Source organism: Myotis yumanensis, unplaced genomic scaffold (assembly GCF_028538775.1).
Source record: "Myotis yumanensis isolate MYYU_CA2020_CCGP unplaced genomic scaffold, mMyoYum1.0.hap1 SCAF_9, whole genome shotgun sequence".
In the NCBI taxonomy this organism is placed as follows: Eukaryota; Metazoa; Chordata; class Mammalia; order Chiroptera; family Vespertilionidae; genus Myotis; species Myotis yumanensis.
The window spans coordinates 38,504,177-38,526,413 of NW_027223760.1; the positions used below are offsets into that span (position 1 = coordinate 38,504,177).

The 22,237-nt window shown below is 42.8% G+C and overlaps 1 long non-coding RNA gene and 2 other non-coding genes across 4 annotated transcripts in view; 2 read left to right on the forward strand and 1 right to left on the reverse strand.

Moving 5' to 3' along the window:
• Positions 1–8,359: 8,359 nt before the first annotated feature.
• On the forward strand, positions 8,360–8,431 carry TRNAC-GCA (transfer RNA cysteine (anticodon GCA)). The gene has a single exon. It is a non-coding gene; the product is annotated as a tRNA-Cys (tRNA).
• An 886-nt stretch (positions 8,432–9,317) lies between these two features.
• On the forward strand, positions 9,318–9,389 carry TRNAC-GCA (transfer RNA cysteine (anticodon GCA)). The gene has a single exon. It is a non-coding gene; the product is annotated as a tRNA-Cys (tRNA).
• Positions 9,390–11,121: 1,732 nt separating this feature from the next.
• LOC139016930 (uncharacterized) overlaps positions 11,122–22,237 on the reverse strand; it is a 30,978-nt gene continuing 19,862 nt past the window's right edge. For both annotated transcript variants that reach the window (XR_011472737.1, XR_011472738.1), the window contains 3 exons: positions 20,470–20,628; positions 12,711–12,789; positions 11,122–11,363 (listed from right to left, as the gene is read on the reverse strand). This is a non-coding gene — a long non-coding RNA (uncharacterized lncRNA). The remainder of the gene's footprint in view (positions 11,364–12,710; positions 12,790–20,469; positions 20,629–22,237) is intronic.

The window sequence follows — 22,237 nt, forward strand, 5'->3', positions numbered from 1 at the left end:
TCCAGCAGTCTAAGCTTGAGGTGAGAAAAGGTCTAGACTAAATGTAGCCCGAGTGGGAACAGAAAGGAACGGGCAGATCTGAGGGCGCTGTCAAGAATATGAAATGAGACGTGGTAATCAGCTGCCTGTGTTGTTTACGTGAAAAATATTCCAGGATAATACTAAAGTACTGAGTCTGAAGGGCTGGGAGTGTGCACTTGTGATAGAAATGAAGTGATCAGAAAGAAGAGCTAGTTTTCAGGGATATGATTTTTTTAAAATTCAACTTTTGCTTTATGCCAGGGCCATTTTGGGGTAGAAATGACTTGTCCTAGCAGATTCTCAGGTTAGCTCCATCAGAGTCTCTGGGGTGAGCTCATGAAGGACATGGATTTCTGGATCCCATCCCAGCTCGATTGAATCAAAATAGGGAGGGGTCCTGAGTACTGTGGGGAAAACTTGCTTAAAAAAAGGTATTTTTAACAAGCTTCTAATAGGGATTAGGGTGGGGGTGAGGCTCTGGTACACAGCCAGGTTTGGGAAAGAATGACTCCCCCAACCTTCCCCCTAAGGCAAGGATCCATTGCAAAGCACCCCTGGTAGATGGCCTCCCAGCCTCTGTTCACAAAAAGAACAAAGACAAACCCCACCCCTTTGGACTGATATTTAAGACCTCCATGGTCTTCCCACCCTTTCCAATTTTTTGCCCAGTCTGTGTCATAAGCAGGCATGAGAATTTCCACTCCCATGCCTTTCCTCATAACCTTTCCCCTCCTCTTATAAACCTGGAGTCCACCCCCCACTTGGCTGTCTTTCCCAGACCAGCTCATCCCCTAACTCCCACCGAGCCTTTCCACTCCAATCAAGCTTGCAGCCAACTCTGCCTTGGCCAAGCTCATAACTTTCAATATTGGTACCATTCAGTTGGCATTTAGAGAAAAATGTTAACACATGAAATAGCGTCCTAACTCATCTCATCTATATATATAAAAGCCTAAGTGATCATTACAGCAGAACAACAAAATGACCAGAACGACTGGAACAACCGGTCGCTATGATGTGCACTGACCACTAGGGGGCACACGCTCAATGCAGGAGCTGCACCAAGCTTGCATGCCCTGATCACCGATGGGGCCTGCGGGCCAACCTCCTGGCCCCTCCTTCTGGCCTGCAGGCCTCAATTGCCCGATAGGGGCCGGGCCCCCAGGCTGGAATGGGGAACCGGGGGTGGTGGTGGCAGACGAGGCCCCTTTCCCAGGGGGAGCCGAGGGCCGGCTCCCGCCTCAGGGCCGGCAGCCAACCTCCAGGGTTCCTCCCCCTGGCCCTCCCCTGGCCAGCAGGTCCCAATTGCCCAATTGGGGCCAGGCCCAGGGCTGGGACCGGGAACCAGGGGTAGGTGGCGACAGACATGGGTGGCAAGAGAAGGAGGAGAGGGGGAGGCAGGGAACCTGATCGGCCCTGATCACCGGCTAGGCTTAGGGACCCCACCCATGCACGAATTTCATGCACCGGGTCTCTAGTAGATTAAAAGTTTCTTGAGAACAGAGGTTATATCTTATTTCTCTTCTCTCCTTATGGTGCCGGATACAGGGTAGGATTACAGAGCATAAATTACTTAGTACAAATCTTAATTAATTGTGATATGTGGTATGATCAACTGTGGTCCCAAGAATTCATCACTCCCCTTTGGTTTGTTACTACTGCCACCACCACCTCCTTCACCCTCCTAGAAAAATCTAAGGTGTGTGGTCATGGAGGGCTGCAGCTCACCCAGAGGAGCCTGGGGAACAAGCTGGTGAGCATGAACCCCATGTTCCACTCTGGGCCTGGGCTCTCCAGGGCTCTAAGTGAGGTCACCTTGTTAAGTACAGATGAGGAGTACAGATTCATAGGTGGGTCTTATTTCCAGCAAACTCCAAATGTGGGAAAATCCAGACATATGAAACAAACATCAGAATTTGTGTTTAGATTTGTTTTTTTAAATTCAATAACAAAAGTTATTGAATTTGCCCATAACTAAGTTTTCAGGAGCTTTTGAAAATAGTATCTTAGTTACAAAAATTATGTTTCTCATCATGTACATTCAGGAACACTTAATGTGCAGGACATGGCTCACCCAGCAATGACATTATTAATTACTAGAGGCCCGGTGCACGAATTCGTGCACAGGTGGGGTCCTGAGCGGGGGGGGGGGGGGGGGGGTGGTGAGGGGGTGGGGGGGTGCCTGGACGTGATCAGCCTTCCAGGTGGGTGGTGGGACACCCTTGCCAGCCCGGAATCTGGATCCATCCTTCGCACTGGTTGTTGGGAGCCACCTGGCGGCCGCTTTTATATTGTTTATTCCTTGCGGAGCATCTAGGGAAGGGAAGCAGTTTTGGTGCCTGAGGCCGACTTCCAGGAGGCTGGCAGCGCTGTCAGGATCGTGTCGGTGGCACTGGTCCATCAGTGTCTGGCCTGTTTTCTGGAGATCGGACCTGCAGGATTACTGAGGGAGTGAGTGTCTGCCATCAGGCCGCCAGGACAGGTTAGTCAGATGAGCGGCACTCCAGCAGTGTGTGTCATAGTGACCGATCATTCGGTTGCTTAGGCTTTTATATATATAGATAATAGAAGCAAGGTTATTACTCAGACTCTGACTCATATTTACAAGCGCTTTTGTTTTATAAGGCTGACTCTTGAGTCATCAACTTTTGATGAACTTGTGATGAATACAATAATGCCTATGGCTTTTGAGGGGAAGGAGGGAAGCCAGTCACATCAAAGGCTAGTTAGATGAAATTGCATATTTTATAGGGACACCAAGTTCCTTCTAGCTTGGCTACGGACAAAACTCAGTAGAAATTGGTCAACAAGTCCATTCTGCCAACCTTCCAAATCCTCAGCCTGGTGATAGTCATGAAGAGTGTATAATCAAGGTGATCATATTTTCTAAATACAAAAAAAACAACCCAGGGTTTTTGAATAATAAAGGTTTTATGTGGCCTGTTGATGCTAAGAGATAATCTGAGAGATGTAATTTGGACCTCAAATAGAGAAAAATCTGGGACAATTTGTAGATTCATCTGAATAAAAGAGAATATCTGAAATTACAACTGACCTAGGAAAACAAGCATGTAAAGTCATTTATTCAGTTGGTTGGAGTGTCGTCTGATGCACCAAGGTTGCAAGTTCAATCCCAGGTTAGGGGACATGCAAGAATCAACCAATGAACATATGTAATACCCTTTGTAATACTTATTATAATATTTTTTTTAAAAAAGAATAAAAAAAAAAAGAATCAACCAATGAATGCATAAATGGGTGGAACAACAAACTGATGTTTCTTTACTCTCTTTACCTTCTTCTCTCTCTAAAATCAATAAATTTTTAAAAATTAAAATTAAGAAATAAGACATCAACTACTAAAGAATAAAAATAATAACCAAATATGTACAATATCTCTCCACAGAAAACTGTAAAAATCACGGAGAAAAATTAAAGACTTCAAAAATGGTGGGATATACTAAGTTAATAGAATGAGACACTAAATATAGTAACATTAGCAGTTCCCATTCCACCTTTATCTATAGATTTCAGAGTAACCTCAACCACATAATTTTTATGTAGATAATTACACACTGATTCTAAAATTGTTATGGGCATTCAAAAGGCCAGGAACTTTCTTATCCATTAGAAAGTTAGTTGAAGATATCCTGGAACCCCTAAATATTTCAACAAGTATTTTCTAATAACAAATATGTTCCCCTGCATAATCACAACACACTCAGGAAGTTTACCAGGGATGCAATTCGATCATCTATTACAGCAATTTTCAAGTTTTTTCATTTCATGACACACATAAACTACTAAAATTCTGCAGCACACACAAAATATATTTTTTAATGATCTGATTAAAAAATAGGTTAATAGTTGTTTTGCCTGGCTAGTGTGGCTCACTTTGGAGCAAAAAGGGTAGGCAATTACTATTTTTATTATTATTATTATTGTAAATCAATCAAAATGATACCTATTAAAATATTTTTGCAATTTTTTTTATTGATTTCCGAGAGAGGGAGAGGAAGAGATAGAAACATCTATGCTGAGAGAGAATCATTGATTGGCTGCCTCCTGTATACCCCACACTGGGAATCGAGCCTGAAACCCTGAGCAGGTGTCCTGACTAGGAATCGAACTGTGAGCTCCTGGTTCAAGGGTCGATGCTCAGCCATTGAGAAACACTGGCTGGGCCAAAGTGACTTTTTTAAAAAAATCAGGTGCCTATACTTGTATATAAGGATGTCCAGTATCAAGGATTAACGAACCAGATGCAACTTTATTATGTGGCAACACCAATAAGATACAACTCTATTATATGACCTATGTATTTATGGGACTGTTATTGCTGTGTTGGCTGTTGTCATTTTTTTTTATTTGATGATCTAAGGCAGTGGTTCTCAACCTTCCTAATGCCATGACCCTTTAATACAGTTCCTCATATTGTGGTGACCCCCAACCATAAAATTATTTTCGTTGCTACTTCATAATTGTAATTTTGCTACTGTTATGAATCGTAATGTAAATATCTGACATGCAGGATGTATTTTCATTGTTACAAATTGAGCATAATTAAAGCATAGTGCCGAAACCGGTTTGGCTCGGTGGATAGAGCGTCGGCCTGCAGACTGAAAGGTCCCGGGTTTGATTCCGATCAAGGGCATGTACCTGGGTTGCGGGCACATCCCCAGTAGGAGATGTGCAGGAGACAGCTGATCGATGTTTCTCTCTCATCGATGTTTCTAACTATCTATCTCTCTCCCTTCCTCTCTGTAAAAAATCAATAAAATATATTTAAAAAAAAATAAAGCATAGTGATTAATCACAAAAACAATATGTAATTAAATATGTGTTTTCTGATGGTCTTAGGCAACCCCTGTGAAAGGGTCGTTCGACCCCCAAAGGGGTCTCAACCCACAGATTGAGAACTGCTGATCTAAGGAACAAGAGGTTAGTTCTAAATCAGTCAGGTATTGAATGTTTTTTTTTAAAAATATATTTTATCGATTCTTTTACAGAGAGGAAGGGAGAAGGATAGAGAGTTAGAAACATTGATGAGAGAGAAACATCGATCAGCTGCCTCCTGCACACCCCCTACTGGGGATGTGCCCGCAACCAAGGTACATGCCCTTGACTGGAATTGAACTTGGGACCCTTCAGTCCGCAGGCCGACGCTCTATCCACTGAGCCAAACCAGTTAGGGCGAGGTAGTGAATGTTTCAAAAATTCTTGTGGTAGACTAGTTGAAAATCGCCAATCTATTATGCAACTTATATTCTATATAAAGTGGGGAAAAGTAAGTTTACAGCTGTTTGTATGGAAAATAATACAATTCACAAATAATAAAAGAATGAATTGTTTCACATACAACTGTAAACCTACTTTTCCCCCATCCTGTATGTCTTCATTGTCCCAAAATCATTGATAATTGTCTTTTATTTCCAATACAAGACCCAATCAAGGCTCATGTATTGTATGTGGTAGTCATGTGTTTTTAGATCACTTTAGTCTAGAATAGTTCTCTAGTCCTCTGGTTTCTTTCATGAAATTGACATTCTTGAAAGGTCAGAGCTAGTTGTTTTGCAGAATGTGCGTGCAGTCAACATACATAGGACAGCATGGCTATGACTGGATCTCACAAACATAACATTGGGAGAATCCAAAATAGGTCAACAAATGTGTTAAAAGTTCCGACAGTGGTTACTTTTGGAGAAAACAGTTTGCCTGTTTCCTTGTTAAAATTCAATATTCTAGCAAAATGACTACATAGGTGATATTATGTCCTTCTCAGTGCATTCCATCAAAAGGCAATGATGTCAATTTGTTCTACTATTGAAGTTGGATTTGATTATTCAATTAAAGTGTGTTTAAAAAAATAATAAAGTGTTTGACAGATTTTTCTATATCTTGTTCCCCACCAATTTTCACTGAACAAATTTAGCATCCATGAATGATTCTTCCCTAAATAAATTTTTACAATGGTCATAAAATGATGATTTTATACTTTTATCATTCCTTTTACATTTGTTAGTTTACTTGTAAAGAAGAGCTTCCCTTCCTCCACCTAAAAAATAATACTTAATATGGATTCATGAATTCTTTAATTTAATGAGTTACATAACACAGTCTTACCTTTATTTGTTTTGATGCTCAAATTGTCCCAAAGTTAGCGAGTGGTGAGCGTCTCCAGGCTGGCTCAGTGTTCAGTTGGCATGTCCCCACCAGATCTTGAGCACTTTTTAACTTTCTGGCGCAGGATGTTTCATTGTTAATCTTTTAGGTTTCTTGCCCAGCCCTGGAATCAGCCATTTCTCTAAGAGTTCTTGGTTCCTTTTAATGGCATTTAGTAACCACAATACAGACATTAGGAGTGCTCACTGCAACTGAGTTGTTACTTCTAGCCCCTTTCAGAGGACAGAATTAGGAACTGTGTGTGTGTGTGTGTGTGTGTGTATTCATACAGCTACTTACAATTCCAGTCTAACTCCAGTTTTCCCTTGCCTTTCTCCATCCCTTATTGACATTTCCGGACTCAGTCAGAATCCTGGTTCCCCAAAATATCAATATATGTACTCATTTGCACAAAAATAGTTTTTGTAAGTTATACCAAAACAACTTATTAACTCAAGTTCCATCTCTCATTGTAACACAATCTCTCTTTTTCCCCTTAGAATGTACATCACTGTGTTTTCTTCTTTGTGGTCATATTATCAATGTTAGGGTTTTTGTTTGTATTTATTTTTATGTTTACCTCCTCCTACTTGTTGCTTTATTTTTGGAAATGTAAAACATTACAATGATTCAAAGGTTGAGGCTATAGAAATGTGTACGCACAAAGAAGAGACATTCTCAACTCCATCGCTTATCTCATTTCCCATCCACCTCTGAGTAATGTTCCATTTCTTGATCTGAATGTGGGGTTACACAGGTGTTTTATTTTCTAGTATTCACAAGGCTGAACACTTAAGATTGTAAATTTTTGTATATTTCATACACGAATGAAAAATTAAATGGACCCAGTGAGATGTGTCAGTCAGAGCAGCCTCTCACCAAGTGTTATTGAATAAAGGGAATTATCAACAGAAATAAGACCTTGCACAATTGTGGGATGAGCTGGGAGAAGTAAGAGTCCAGAGAACAGTCACTGAGGAGTCTTCCCCAAGCATGGCAAGGTGCTGAAGTCAGAGACACAGGGGAATCTGGGAATCTCCATCTCAGCACTGGTGTGGGACCATGAAGGGGCTGGTGGAAAAGCTGATAGAAAACTACCACTCTGCTTAGCTACCACTTCCGTAGGTCCTCAGCCAAGTACCTGGTGGCTGCACTGGAACCACTGAGGGACAGGGTTGGTAGGACGTAGGCCTCCTGTGCCCCTTTGGGCGGGTATCTTTTCTCTACCCTTTGGGGTCTATGTGGCCTTTTCATTTCACTGATGCCTCCCATGTTCCTGCCAGTTGGCAAGGGCTTGTTCACTTTCTAGGTCTGCACTGCTGCGCCTCAGACCAGCGTTCGTCTAGCAGAGACATCTCTGGTCTTGGATCCTCCACAGCCCCTGCTGCTTCAGCAGTGCTGACCTTCTGGTATGAGGTCTCTTGGGACAGCTGGGTAGCTTCCTGGGCTCCAGGATGGGGGTTGTGGCCTCTTAGGCCAAATTACTCAAATAATTTGTCTGGGCCCTGACCGGATGGCTCAGTTGGTTGGAGTGTCGTCCCCATTCACCAAAAAGGTTGCGGGGTCAGTTCCCTGTCAGGGCACATACCTAGGTTGCGGGTTCAGTCCTGGTTGGGCCATGTGCAGGAGGCAACTGATTGATGTTTCTTTCTCACATTGATATTTCTCTCCCTCTAAAATTAATAAAACATATCCTTGGGTAAGGATCAAATAATAATAAAAATAATAATAATTTGCTGGGGCTTCCTGGATTCATTGAAGACACTGTCAAAAGCCAAGAAGTAGATGTAGTGAGAAGAAAAAAGAGCAAAGAAGGAGATGGGCCACAAAACTCCCAATCCCACCTGTGGTGTAGGGGAGGAGAGAGGGGCAGGGAGAGCGTGCTGCAGGCAAGTTTAAAGTAGACCGAGTTTACCAAGAGCGGAAGGAAGGATGGTTCATCTCTTAGCAACGAATTTCCAAACAGGTGCCTTTAAAGTGGTACTAAGAAAGATGAGATTGAAAGATTGTAAGCAGAGAAGTTTTCTGGGGGCTAAAAGATACTGGCTAATTTTGCTGTAAGGCAAAATTTTCACATCTCCAGAACTTTCCAAGAATTAATAGAAATGTCAGTGCATAGATGTGGGTGTTGCAACACAGGTGAAAAGGTATTTAATTACAGATGCATAATAGGTAAGGGGGTATAGCTCAGGGGTAGAGCATTTGACTGCAGATCAAGAGGTCCCCGGTTCAAATCCGGGTGCCCCCTACTCCTTTGGTTTTCCTATTCATAGCTGTTGCTCATATTCCCGTTTCCTTTCAGCCATGCCAATTATGATCCTTTCTGAAATTAGCCCTTGCACAACTGCTTTCTGATATCCGGTGTTTCCCCCTCTTTATATATCTCATTTGTCCAACTCTTTTGGGTCCTCAAAGAGAAGGCAGGGACTCTCCTGCAGAATTTTGCTGGGCTTTTCCAGGGCAGCAGAAGAGAGCTGCAGATACAGCAGCTTTTGTAGGAACAAACAGTAAATGGGCAACCTAAATTGTTATCTCACCTTCCCACTGAAACAGCTTGGCACAGTGGAGTGGTGGTCAGACCTATAGAGACAAATCATAGCATCCAGGTTCTTCTCGTAGGGTTGACATTGCCCTCTGGGGAGCTGGTTTCTCCACACCAGAACTCACCCATACACTTGCTTCAGCCTCAATGGCCAAAAGGCCGGCTTAGCAACTCCAACAAGGGAAACCTAGATTCTGCAGTGTTGCTCCTCCACAGCCAAGTATTAGAGCTCCGTGACACTGTCTGAATTAGAGTCCATTTCTGTCTTCCCTGGTGGAAGACAGGTGAAGGACTGGGAGTCCAGATAGGTGGGTAGTTTTGGAGATGGTTGGGCTGCTCTTGGGCTAAAACAAAAAAAAGCAATGGGAAATGCTTTGGGGTTTCTACAGGCAGCTTCTCTCATTTTTTCCTCTCTGATGACCCCACCCAGGAACTGAGGCTTAGAAGCTGCAGAACTGAGGGAAGGTGTCTTATTATGAGCTGGTCTGGCAGCTTCATAAAGTCAGTCCTGGAAGGGAGCAGTACTTAATTTTGCAGAGCCCAGTGTTACCACTCAGATGAAAGGCATCAATTAGGCTACATTAATATCTGAGGGGGTATAGCTCAGGGGTAGAGCATTTGACTGCAGATCAAGAGGTCCCTGGTTCAAATCCAGGTGCCCCCTTATGTGTAATTTTTAAATAGTCTTTCCAGCTTCCTTCGCAGCTCACCTTCCATCCTTCGTTCCTAGACAGGCACAACTTGGAGGTGAAGTCTTGAAGGAGGCCGGGGACTTCAGGAGAGCTACAGCCCAGTCATACTGATGGACTCACTAGATGTTAAGAAAAGTTGTTCCCTGCATACCCCTAGCAGCAATTGGAGCACTGCAGAGTTCCCAGGAACACCAGGTTTTGATTCTAAGTGTTAGAGGTGCCCCGATGCCCACTGGGGTGTTAGAGTGTGTCACCTTGGATAAATTGCTCAATCTCATTGTGCCTCAGTTTCTGCATAACCTGGGAAAGGGATCATTCATCAGGGTGTGAACACCATCAGAAGCCTGCAAAAGATTGGGAAGCTGATTGGCTATTTTTAAACACTTCTGGTTTATCCCAAGCCTGAGACTACATAATTTTAGATGAATCTCTCTCTTTCTCAGGACCCGCACCACCAGGGCCCACAGACCACATAGGCTTCTGAGGGCTATAAAGCAGAAATTCTGTTCGCTGATTTTTATTTCAGCCATGCTGAAGACATGGTTAGACTTTTCCCAGGGCGGGACAGAGGGAAATGGGACGTTGGAAGCTCAGGGGCAGCCATCACCAATAAACCACATTGCCATATCACCATCTCCCGTGTGTGGATCCTTGAAATGCTTTTCTCGAATTCCCATGGAAGAGCCTGTCTCCCACCCATAGCAGGAGCATGCCTGTGACGTAATGTTGGAGGCACATGATTAGATCAGAGAGAGTCTGTGAGGAATATGCTAGAATTCCGACTTTGTTCTGTGGTCAACAGGAGCCCTGCACACTGCAAAGAAGCAACAAGGTCAGTTCCTTTATTTGGGAACATCACTCAGGAGACATTACAGGGAATGGAATTTGCCAAAAAGACAAGGATAAGGAACTAGCATTATATTTTTGAGCACTTACTATGTGCTAGTACTGTGCTGGGCAATTTATCTTAAGCTGTCATATTTGTCAAAAGAAACTTGTCCCTACTTAAAATAAAGAAACGAGAGCTTATAGAGTTAAAGAATTTGCCCAATGATGCACACAGAGTAAGGAACCCAATGCAGAGGAGAAAAGGAATTCCAGAGAAAATTTTAGGATAAAATGATAAGACTTGGTAGCTGATAAAGATGGATCAGATGAGGAATACTGTGAGAAAGTAGAGTTAGATAATGATTACTTTTGTCCAAAGTTAAATACAGCATTGGCTAAGGGGAAAGTGGAAAACCTATTATAATTTAGGATGAGACTTTAGTGTGCTTTTGGCTGGGGAAGGAACAGGATTGAGAAATAACTGAATTCAGTTATGGGTCAGGAGTATAGACTGAGTGCTTCCCTTTGGAAGTGGGAGGGGAATGTTTTTTCTCTGAGATGGAAGCAAAAAGAGTAAGGACAGCTGAAGACAGGTGTCAAGGAGCTGAGGTCTAGCTGCTTCCATTCTCTGTTAAGCAGAGGTAATGTCTTGTGAGGGGGCAGAAGTGGGTGAGGAAGTCATTGATGAGGCTGCAATCCAGACAAAGGGATCGGATGGTCTGTGATGGAGAGGAGTGTAGTTTGACTGGAGCTGTGGTCTGGTTCTGCACCTCTCTGAAGTCCACCTCTGGTGGGCACTGAGAGCATTGCTCTCCCCCAGATGCACTTGTCCCCACCCAGGTCAACACAGGAAATGTGCTCATGTTTTTAGCTCCTTATTTTTTTATTCTATGCAAAGCCCAACCCAAAGAGTCCAGGTTACTCTCAGGAGTAGACAAGGTTACTGGTTCCCTTGTGTACGTCCTGGTTCCACTTTCTGTCAGCCACACACTAACCATCTTTTGGGTAATCCCCTCTGCAGAGGAATCCATTAGCTCAATATATACTTGTGGGTTTTACCAGTTGTAGCCAGGGTGCAGGGAGCTCAGGCCTCAGTTCTGAGGGTCTTTTCCTAGAGTCTTCAAAAGGAGACAATAAAGGAAAGAAAAAGAAACTAGAACTTGCAGGACAAAGAAGGTAGGAAGTTTAAACCAAAATACTATCAGTATTAATATTAAGTATAAATGTATAAAAAATGCCACAGTAAAAAGACAAAGAATGTCATGGATTAAAAAACATTAACTCAACTATATGTTGTTCACAGGAGACACATATAAAACATAAGGATAGAGATATTAAAAATAAAAGGACAGAAAAAATACACTAATGACAATAATACATAGTGTGCTATATTAGTACCAGACAAAATAGTTTTGAGGTGAAAAGGGATTTTAAGAAAGTCATTTTATAGTGATAAAAAGTTCAATTCACATGAAGGTATAGCAATTCTAAATTTGATACACTCAAAACATATTAAATATAAATGAACAGGATTAAAAAAGAGAAGGGGGTATACCCACAATCATGTGAGATATTTCAAAATCCCTCTCCTGTGAATTGATAGAACAAGCATACATAATATCAGAAGGATATAGAATATATTAACAAATTTGACCTAATTAATGTGTAAAGACCCTTACACTCAGCAATTGCAGGACTTGCCTTTTTTTCCTAAGTACACATGGTACACTGACAGAATTGACTGCATACTGAACATAAAGCAAGTCTTAACAAATTCCAAAGTGTTTAAATCACAAAGACTATGCTTTCTGACTAAAATAAAATTAAGCTAGGAATCAATAACATTGAAAAAATTACAAAATCCAACAAATAACTAGAAAGCTCCCATATGTGTGGAAATTAAAAATTATACTTCTAAATAATGGATGGAGCAAAGCAGTAATTGCAATTAAAATAGGAATTATAAAATATTTTTTTTATTTAAATCATGATGAAAACACTAGATATTGAAACTGTTCAGTTGCAACTACAGCAGTACTCAGAGGGCAATTTATAGCCTTACTGTATCTACAATATTATGAAGAGAAAAGGCAAAAATTAACTAACTAAGCATCTATCCCCAAAAGGCATGAACTGGACAGTAAAATAAACCCAAAGAAATAAGGAAGCAAATAATAAAGATTAATTAATGAAAGCATAAATTGATGAAATCAAAAACAAATATATTAGATAGGGTCAATAAAGCAAAAATTGTTCTTTGAAACAAATAATGAAAATAACCCAGACAAGACTGACAAAGTGAAGAGAAAAAACACTAATAACCAATATAAGGAATTGAAAAGGACATAGTATTACAATTTCCAAAGCTGTTAAAAAGATCATAAGATAATGTTATGAGTGACTTTGTGCCAATTTAATATAATACTGAGATGGCATTGAAAATTTCCTAGAAAAATGTAACTTACCTGAATAGAGAGGAATTCTTTGTCTGCTAGATGGTTCCTGGTTCTCTCTTCCTCCTCTAGTTGCTTTAGCAGGACTAAACTGGTTCAAGGGAAAAATACAAGATTATAGTTGATACTGGTCCTAGTATGCCAATTTCCTATGCAATTAATGGCAAAGCTCCACACTCTCCTGTCTTCCAGTGAAGTCATTTCCTTTACCAAAAAGCTTCCACTGTTATGTAGTTCCTCCAAACTTCCCCATAAATATATGCTGTGCTAGAGGAAGAATGTCTTCTGGAATACTCAGGAGGGTGTATCCAATTGTCTCCAGCCCAAGAACATGTTTTCTTGGGATAGAGAAAATTTGGGTAATTATAGACATCCTAATGTGTTGCTTATAATTTCTCTCTAATAAATCTGACTTTACACTTACACTAGTAGAGATGTCCCCATCCTCTGGCTTAGATTTACCAAAATTGATACAAGAAGAAATCAAAATCATGAATTATCCTTTAACAACTGAAGAAAATGAATTCATAATGAAAAATTTTACCATTAAAAAGAAACACTATTCCAGGCACAGATCGTTTCAACATATGTTATACCAAACACTTAAGAAATAATGTAAATTATTATTTTTATATCTTATGTGAACACTTCTGGAGAATAAAAAACAAGTGGTACCTTTCCCAACTCATGAGATTAATTAAATTTGATATGAAAAATACCAAAGACAGTAAAAGAAGAGAAAACAATAGTCCAATCTCACTTATTAACATAAATTTTTTTAAAAAGTATTTTTTATATTGATTTCAGAGAGGAAGGGAGAGGGAGAGAGAGAGATAGAAACATCAATGATGAGAGAGAATCATTTATCAGCTCCTTCCTGCATGCCCCCTACTGGGGATGGAGCTTGCAACCTGGGCATGTGCCCTGACCTGGAATCAAATTGTGGTCTCCTCGTTCATAGGTCAACCCTCAACCACTGAGCCACACCAGCTGGGCTTAACATAGATTTTTATTTTTTATTTATTTATTTATTTATTTTTAAAAATATATTTTATTGATTTTTTTACAGAGAGGAAGGGAGAGAGATAGAGAGCTAGAAACATCGATGAGAGAGAAACATCGACCAGCTGCCACTGGGGATGTGCCCGCAACCCAGGTACATGCCCTTGACCGGAATCGAACCTGGGACCCCCCAGTCCGCAGGCCGACGCTCTATCCACTGAGCCAAACCGGTCTCAGCTTAACATAGATTTTTAAACCATAAACAAAAGTATGAGTAAATCAAATAACTATCTTAATATAGGACTGTTAACACTTTTAGGGATTCCTAAATCTATTCAGCTACATACTTTGTATTTCTTGGAGTGGATCATTCTCTATATTAACTGAAGAAGTGGAAGTGTAGTTCAGTAGAAAGTAACCGGAATGGAATGTCAGCCTCATTAAATGGTTTTGGACAGACACCTCAATCAGGTGGAGTTTCTGTTTTTCAGGTACCCACCAAGCAAACAGGCGTTTGACTTGAAGGCTATTCTAACAGCCAATGTCAGTGCTTCCCCAGGTTGCTGCTCACACCCAGGGACTGTAGCCCAGGACACAGGCTGTGGGCCTTTGAGGAGAGAGCCTGAATCTTGTACAGCAGGTTGATGAGTTTTCACTGAAGCGGGTCTGAAAGCTCCCAAGAGAGGTTCATCCTACAGTGGCAACTCATAAATTTAGAGGTAATCTGGGCGTGGCTATAGAGAATAAAAGTATTAATTAAGACATACTATAGCAGAAGGGGGTATAGCTCAGGGGTAGAGCATTTGACTGCAGATCAAGAGGTCCCCAGTTCAAATCTGGGTGCCCCCTATTTATTCCTAATTTTGATCTTTGAAATAGTGCTGTATTTCAATTTCATCTTCCTTACAAGACATCAGTGTAAAGATTTTTTTTTTCTGGAACCAGCAAATGATGAAATTTAATGTGATAGTGTTTCTGAACTCCAAATATAAATTAGAATCACCAGAGAGTTCATAAAAGCGCCATTTCCCAGACCCCACCCCAGACCAATTAATTCCGAATGTCTGGGGTGGAGCCCAGGGATGGTAAATGCTCCCAGGGCTCCTGGTCTATAGCTAAGTTGAGAACCAGTGTTAGAGCTTCCTGGAAGCCTTCTCAGACCCATGTTACCTCTTCGCACTCTGTCTGCCCAGCATCTTGTGTTCTGGATCTCTTCTCATTCATCCTATGTGCACATCATTTGTAACTTGACCTTAACAGCATCTTCCACAAACAGTTGCCATTTCAACATGTCTAAGTTTTCTTAATTTTCCCCTTCTCAGTCCAGGCATTCTCCCTGGGATAGGCAGGAATTGGTCCATTTCCCTGCCAAACCGCCAGGATCTGTGGCTCAGGGAGAAAGCCCTTGTGGGGCTGAGAGAGTTTGCAGATGAAATATCAACCTGTGTAACTTTAGGCTATGTAACTATTAAAGACAACGTTATGTCTTATTCGAGCTTTAAAAGCAAACTTCTGCAGAAGGAACCAGTGACTTTTATCAACCATCTCAAAACTGAAGAAAGTGTCGGCTTTCTATGGTGTGGGGAACAAACAGCTGGTAGATAACCTCAGAATCAGCTGTGGGTTCAGAGAGAGAGCATGTAATTCAGAAGTACAGTTCATAGCATCCCTTATAGTAATCTTTTATGACCTCTCTTACAACTACCTAAAGTACATTGCATGATCCTTCAGGTTTATAGAAAAAAACACATAGGTTTATATTTTAGACTAGAGGCCTGGTGCATGAAATTTGTGCACGGGTAGGGTCTCTAGGCCTGGCCGGCGATCAGGGCTGATTGGGGCCTTCCAGCTGCCATCTGGGGCCTTCCTTCATTACGTGTCGCCCCTGGTGGTCAGCACACATCATAGCAAGCAATTGAACTCCTGGTCAAACTCCCCAGGTGACAATTTGCATATTAGGCTTTCATATATATGAATATATATATATACACTAATAAAAGACAAGTATGCAAATTGACCGTACCTTTGCTGTGCCTTAAGCCACACCCACCAGCCAATCAGAGCAACTATATGCAAATTAACCCAACCAAGATTGCAGCCAGCAGCCACGGAGCTGGAGCAAGCAGGAGGTTTGGGTTGCCCCTGTGATGGAGGAAGCCAAGCTTCCCGCCTGCCGTGGCCAGCTCTGAGCTCTACTCGAGGCTACAAAGTTTCAATTATAGAAGGTAAATAAATCCCAGAATAAAAGAAAAAGAGAAAAAAAAGGAGAGGCTGGGAGCTTCTGTCGCCGGGGGGCTTGGCCAGCCTGAAAACGGCCCTCAGCCCCTCACCCAGGCTGGCCAGGCACCCCAGTGGGGACCCCCACCCTGAAGGGGGTGTGACCACCTGCAAACAGCCATCATCCCCTCATCCAGGCTGGCCAGGCACCCCAGCGGGACCCCCACCCTGATCCGGGACACCCTTCAGGGCAAACCAGCTGGCCCCCACCCATGCAACAGGCCTCTATCCTATATAATAAAAGGGTAATATGCAAATTGACCCTAACAGCAGAACGACTGGGAATGACTGGTCACTATGACACACACTGACCACCATGGGGCAGATGCTCAATGCAGGAGCTGTCCCCTGGTGGTCAGTGTGCTCTGCTCAGCCACAAGCCAGGCTGATGGCTGCCAGCACAGCAGTGGTGGCGGGAGCCTCTCCCGCCTCCTCAGCAGCACTAAGGATCTCTGACTGCAGCTTAGGTCTGCTCCCTGCTGGTAAGTGGACATCCCCCAAGGGCTGCTGGGCTGCCAGAGGGATGTCTGACTGCCAGCTTGGGCCTGATCCCCCAGGGAGCGGGCCTAAGCCAGCAGGTGGACATCCTCTGAGGGGTCCCAGACTATGAGAGGGCATAGGCCGGGCTGAGGGACCCCCCCCCCCCAAGTGCACCAATTTTTGTGCACTGGGCCTCTAGTGTATATATATATATAGGCTAAAAACAGGTTCTTACAATAAAACTATTTGACAGCAAGAAAGTCTTACATTTTTTTATATTGAATGTCAGGAAAGCACAGCAGAGAAATAGCTGTTGAAGTCAGAGCACAGGCAAGTGTAGCCTTCCTGAAGGTACATGCCCAACAAATCTGCAAATAAATATTTGTATAACCCCTGGGTTGTAAATATTCTGTATCCTCTAAGTTCTTTTATCAGCATATGGCATAAGTGCCTGAAAAAAACATTATAGATGTCTCCCCCCCGCCCCCCCCCCCCCCCCCACACACTTTAACACCATCTACTCCTCACCTACCTCCCCTCACACTATTATCTGTGTCCCTGGGTTATGCATATATGCATATAAGTTCTTTGGTTAATTTTTTCCCACCCACCCCTCCCCTCTTTCCTCTGGGATTCGTCAGTCTGTTCTATGTTTCCATGTCTGTGAATCTATTTTATTCATCAGTTTATTTTGTTCATTAGATTCCACATACATGTGAGATCATGTGATACTTGTCTTTCTCTGACTGGCTTACTTTGCTTAGCATAATACTCTCAGGTCCCTCCATGCTGTCTCAAAGGGTAAGAGATGCTTCTTTTTTACAGCTGCATAGCATTCCATTGTGTAAATGTATCCCAGCTTTTCTATCTACTCATCTACTGATGGGCACTTGGGCTGTACTTTTTTCCTCTAAAGAGGTTGCTTTTGTAATTCCAATTTCATGAACACTTGGAACTTTGGATTAGATACAGTGATGGCAAACCTTTTGAGCTCGGCATGTCAGCATTTTGAAAAACCCTAACTTAACTCTGGTGCCGTGTTACATATAGAAATTTTTTGATCTTTGCAACCATAGTAAAACAAAGATTTATATTTTTGATATTTATTTTATATATTTAAATGCCATTTAACAAAGAAAAATAAACCAAAAAAATGAGTTCCCGTGTCATCTCTGACACGCGTGTCATAGGTTCGCCATCACTGGATTAGAACCTGGTGGCTTGCCCCTTTCCTATCCCTGTCTCCCCTTCCCCAATTGACACCTTCTGATATTGAAAATGACCTTTTTTGTTGTTGTTAATTCTCACCTGAGGATATTTTTTCCATTGATTTTTAGAGACAGTAGAAGGGACAGGGAGAGAGACAGAGAGAGAAACATCGATGTAAGAGAGACACATCGATTGGTTGCCTCCAACAAGACACCCCAACTGGGGCTGGGGATTGAGCCAGCAACCAAGGTACATGCCCTTGACGGGAATCAAACCCCAGACCCTTCAGTCTGAGAGCCAACGCAGTAACCACTGAGCAACCGGCTACAGCCAAAATGACCTCTTGTGTTACTTCAGGTCCTGCAACCCCCTTCACGGAGGGACTGTCCCTTTCTCCTTCACCTTTCCTCTTAACTCCCCTTTTACGCCCGTTGCCCAGCGTTCCCCAGAAGATGCCCTATCCCTTCAATCTCCCTCCAGAGAGTGTCTTCTCCCTCTTCCTGCTCGTTTTCCTCTATGTTGCCCCTTGTAGGTCCTGGTCCTCAAGGACAGGTAAGGAGTATCTGTCCTTAAAAGCTCCTCTCATTGTTTTCTCATAAAGACTCTGACTCTGTAACTATATCCGGCTTCAGACACTCAGCTGCTCCCTTCTGTCTGGTTAGAGCATGAGGCTGGCTCCACCCAGGACGAAGGTGCGTGCCAACCCCGTTTCTGCACAATCCTCTGCAGCCAGCCAGCCACGGCCAAGGACATCAGTGTAAACGCTGTATCCACAGAAGGCCTCCGGATGAACCCAACTGGGTTGCCCATCACAGCCCTGGTCAGCCCTGGTCAACCTCCTGAATCAGACAGGTGGGAGGGGGGCCACGGGACTCTATTGTTAACAAGCTCTTTGGAGGATTGCAATGGACAGTCAGAATTGGGAACTGCCAATTAGTGTGGTGCCCCACGTTACAGGCTTGAAAAGAGGCCATAATGAGAGACATGCCTAAGCACACACACCTGATTAAGGACAGGGTTGGGGCCAGAACCCATAGGACTGCTCTTGGGCTCTTTCCACTAACCTCCCTCCTGCCGCACCCTCCAGCAGGCATGACCTGGCCCTTTGCCTTAGGCTGCCTCCCGTTCCCACAGCTACACCCTCACTTGGCCAGAGGAGATAGACCTTCCCAGGAAATGACCCCAAAGGCTTCCACTCCACATGTGCTACTAAATGGGTAAAATAGGAATTGCGGGGTGGGGGTGAAATAGGCAAGTTTAGGAAATTTTAAAAATTAAGGGGTCCATGGAAAAAACACAGGGCTATGGAGTTGCAAAAGGGTACATTTCCATAAGACAAGGGAGTGGCAGAAGTTATATTTCCATAAGACAAGGGAGCTGGGAGTAGCAAAAGGTACACATTTACAGAATAAAGGGAAGGAGGATGAAAGCCCAGAGGGAATAGGGAAACAATAAGGAAGGAGGGGAGGAGAGCCTCACATGTCCCATGTGAGGTTAAACCTTTGAGCTCAGGAGTTGCTATAGTGACCAAATTAGAAGGGGATAGTGACCAATCAGAGGGGATATCAAGGCACACAGATCTGCAGCCTGTGGAGAACCATGGAAAAAGGGACTTGAGGGGACTCTCTCTCCCTCCCCACATGAGAGTCTGTGCTGTGAGATTCTTTCCCTCTCCCAATGTGGGAGTCTGTACTTGTTCTTCAATAAATTTCTACCTTTACCAAACCATCTCTCATTCCTGGTTTCATTCTTCAACTCCGATGGACAAAAAGTCCGGGAAAAGCCATCCTGCCCAGGGAACACCGGGTGTTCCAGTCCAAAAATCGTTTATCACTATTAAATGAGATAAGTTCACTGGGTGTGGGAGTCTGACACACAGGCCTCCCCACCTGCAGTCAGAGGTTCTTCCCCTGAGCCACAAGTCCACTTCCACCTGTTTCCTAATTGACACCATTTCACGACTGTGGCCTCCCCTGGGAGGGATTTCCCAGTAACCCAGTGGGTCAGCCCCATGTCCTGGCCATAAGCTTCCTCCCCCTTCTCCACTGACCCCTCATCTGAGTGCCCAGTCTCCTCTGCCCTGCCCAGCACATTCCCCTCCTCTATCGCTAGCTGATGCACCAGGGGTGGGAAACGTCCAGTCCCGGGCCATATAAGGCCCGAGAAATCATTTGGTCTGGCCCTGCCACGGCATTAGGAGTGAGTTAATTAAATGTTTGACGAAATATAGCAGGCTAATTTTTAAGTTGATAATTTTGTATGGCCTAAGAATGATGTTATAAATATCCAAATGGTCCTTGGCAGAAAAAAGGTTCCCCACCCCTGCACTAGGGTGAAAGACACCTCACTGGGAGAGCCCCAATGCTTCTTTCCCATTTGTTCTAAAATCTCCCCAGTACTCTCTCTGCACCGCACCTCACAATCACAGCCACTCAGTGGGCATGGAGGACCAGGGCAAAGACCTGCTAGGATTGGGATTCAATTATTCTTATTACACAGATAAATTCAGTGAGGTAAAAAGGAGGAGGAAAGAAAATATTGCTTTAAAAAAACTCACATCAGTGTCTTGCCTGCTGTTGAATGCATTATAGATTTTCAACAAATACTTGTTGACTGAAAATATATAGGAAAATTTAAAAATAAGCACCAGGAAGAAAATAAAAATTAATCTCACGAGTAAATCACTGCTGTTAACAGTTTGGTTGTTATTTTTCCAAACTTAAAAATACACAGCCCTCGGCTGGGATCTAACTTCTTGCTGCTATGAGTGTCCAGCTACCAGGCAATCAAAATACAGTCAAACCTTGTTTCTCGAACGTCTTCCATCTCGAACAATTCGGTTCTCGATCAAGTTGTTCACAAAGGAAAATTTCTTGGTTGTGGACCAAAACTTCAGTTTTTGACCTAACTACACTTTCATGCTGATACTTCAGTCTCTGCATGACAAAAAGCATCTTGCAGGCTACAAACGAAAGAGAGAATGCTTTTGTTGATGGTGATTAGAACAATTTTAAAACATAAAGAGGCCATTAAGAATGCTAATGTTGCTAAGGGTGTTCAAATGCTCACAAAACAGCAATCACAGGCAATTGGACAAGTAGAAAAACTGTTGTTGAATGGCTGTGGGAAAAGCAGTTAGCCTGTGAGAGCATTTCGGAGGCCGTGAAAGGGGATGGTTTATAGATTAAACAGTGCAGTAGATATGTACTGTATATAAGAAAGGTTGAAACAGGGAATCATTTGGGGGGTCTGGAACAGATTAATTCAATTTATATTATTTCTAATGGGAAAAATGATTCCGTTTTCAAACAGCCTTCTGGAACGAATTAAGTTCGAGAAACGAGGTTCCACTGTACATAAATGTGTATTTGTCTTGTTGTTAATCCTCACTGGAGAATATTTTTTCATTGATTTTTTTAGAGAGAGTGGAAGGGAGAAACATTGATGTGGAGAGAGACATCGATTGGTTGCCTCCTACGCACGCCCGGCTGGGGATCTAGCCTGAGGTATGTGCCCTTGACTAGAATGGAACCTGGGACTCTTCAGTCTGAGAGCCAACATTCTATCTACTGAGCCAAACCAGCTAGGGCTGTATTTGCTTTATTTTTATGGATGTGCAAAGATGTATGCACATGGTTGGTCATTGCAAAGTGATGTGTAAAATGGAACAATACTCTGCAGTGCATTCTATGTAGGCACTAAGAACTCCATAGGGACAGAACCTGGGATCAACTCTCTGGATCTGCAGTCACTTCCGCCTAGCATGAGGTGATCAAGGGAAACCTTTAGCCTCTGCCACTAAGAATCTTCCATCTTCAATTCAAATTAGAAAACACATATCCATGACAGCATCTTTCAACATTTCCAGTCTACAAAGACATAGATAGGATTGAAATGGTTTTCAAAGATGCTCAAGCTTCAGTAAATAATGTATTTCTAAAGGTTGTGCTAGGGCAGAAATAGAATATTGGGGATCAGCTATAATTATAAGAAATATTAACATGCTCTGTTAATTGTGATTGTTTTGTTTTGATTAAAGAAGGCACATTCTAACCTGGTTGGAAGTTGTACGTGAGACCTGGGAGCTCACCTGGAAATGCGGCCCATCCTCTACATCCGGGAGCTGCCTGTTATCATGGAAAGCTTAACAACCTTGTTGCAGAAACCAAAGGCCCTTTGTATATCCCTGGCTTTTGCAAACCTCCAGCCTGTATTTACCTGTAAACTGCTCATTTTGCATACCCATTCATATTCCTTTTGCCTACTTCCCCAAGTAATCTTTGTCCTCTACCCAATATAAGCAGCTGGCTTATGCAGGGGTGCAAAGCAGATTTTTGTGGATGACCTGCTGCTCTCTCACACTGCTGACATTATTGGAATAAACGCTCATGTAAGATTCAACCCTGTCTCTGCTTAATTGGCTCAAGTAGTGACAGGCAGCACAGACCCCTTGGTTGTCCAGTTACAGTTGTATTGATTGGGTTGTCTTCTAATCATTGTGTTGGTTGAAGATATGGAGTGGGAACGTGGGGGGGGGGGGGGCAGTACGCATGTCACACATAATAAATAAA